We start from the raw sequence: 1,646 nt of genomic DNA, 5'->3' as shown, positions 1-1,646 counted from the left end.
TTAGTGCTGGGTGTCACGCCAGTCACTTAGTCACTGCACCGAACTCTCATGAAGACTCTCTGGTATGACTCCGTGTATGGATAGGAAAACCAAGAGCAGAGCTGGGGAGAGCAGCTAAGATCATACAGGTTAGAAGAGGCACTGTTGGGTTGCGTACCCAACTGACAACAGGTCAGTTGGTGGATGACAGTGGAGGGGGGATGGTGAGGAGAAGAGCAGAGAGGCTGGGAGTGTGACAACCAGAGGGCAAGGACAAAGGAGGACACAGCTGAGGGCCCTTGGAGGATCCCAGTCATCAGCCACCCGCCTGCTACTGTTATCCAGGACAACAGACAACGGTACCCACAGTTGTTATGGATGCAGATGATAATCCAGTTCCTTCCAGGGGGGATGATTGGTGGGACTGTAAAATGGGGACTCATCTCAAGGTGCTCTGGTATGACTGAAGATTCCAACATAGTCCTGGCTCATAATCAAGGACAAGAGTCCAGTGCATAATTATGTGTGGGGATAAGAAATAATGACCTCAAACATACAAAGGTATCTTGTAACATAAACTCTTCTGCTTCTGGAAGCAGCTCCCACAGACATCTGAGGAGAAGACAGCATAGGCCTGACGCCCTAAGCTGGGCTTCTCCACAGAGGGCTTGAGGACCTCCACGGTGGAGCAGGCCAAGGAATATGAACCTCACAGACAACTTGCTTCTTCTCCAAGGCTTACAGCACACACCACTTCAGCAAGACCTGCTGAGAAGCAGCAGGGACAGTGTGTCAGTCAACGGTCGACACTCAAGCCCAGACGGGGTTTGGCATCTTTTCTAATGTCACAAAACAAACATAATGATAGTCAGACTGAGAGACCAGGTTATAGTCTCTGAGAAATTTAGGTTTTTAAAAAATTATGTGTTGTGTATATGGTGTATGCAGGTGTGTGTGTGTGTGTGTGCATGGGTGTACTCACGTGTGTGCATACGTGGAGGCCAGAGGTCAACACGGGGTCTCTATCTCTATCCATCTTACTTTTTGAGGCAGGGTCTCATGTTTAACCTAAAAATTGCCATTTTTGTCTGGGTTGGCTAGTCAGGAGCCCCTTTCTATCCCACGCAGTGCTGGGTTACAGGGGTCTGCCTCCATGCCTGGCTTTCATGTGAGGGGTAGGGATCTGAATTCAGTCCTCATGTTTGCACAGCAAGCACTTTACACACTAAACCATCTCCCTGGTTTCTAACCCACCTCCAAGTGTGATATCTTCATTAAGAAAGAGTGAAATCACACTGAGAAACTTTTTTACTGAAGTAATTAATTTTTGGGGGGGTGTGCATGCCACCACATGCGTGGAAGTCAGAGGTGGGAGTCAGTTCTCTCCTTCCATTGTGAGGGCTCCAGGGACTGAACACAGGTTGTCACACTAGTCTTCAAGTGCTTTTACCCTCTGATCCATCTTGCTGGCCTGCTCATGAACTGATTTTTAAACCTTAGAGTTTTATGACACTGAGTTTTTACTAGACCCTGCACATACTTACAGATCATCCCCTTAACTTTCTTGAGCAGGATGAGTGCTGTCTTGGGTCATTGTAATTTTATAATTAAAATTTTTTTCAATTCATTTCCTCCCACTAGGCTATAAATTCCTTAGGGCTGTTAAT

At 47.0% G+C, this 1,646-nt stretch overlaps 1 protein-coding gene across 2 annotated transcripts in view; it reads right to left on the bottom strand.

The window, feature by feature from the left end:
- The window catches only part of Stk32b (serine/threonine kinase 32B), a 379,118-nt gene that overhangs the window by 179,315 nt on the left and 198,157 nt on the right, over window positions 1-1,646 (bottom strand). The gene's annotated exons all lie outside the window — the stretch shown is intronic.

This window comes from Nannospalax galili, unplaced genomic scaffold (assembly GCF_000622305.1).
Source record: "Nannospalax galili isolate Female #2095 unplaced genomic scaffold, S.galili_v1.0 scaffold1076, whole genome shotgun sequence".
Lineage (NCBI taxonomy): Eukaryota > Metazoa > Chordata > Mammalia > Rodentia > Spalacidae > Nannospalax > Nannospalax galili.
The sequence above is the reverse complement of the archived record's forward strand: the minus strand, read 5'-3'. Positions and strand labels throughout refer to the sequence as shown.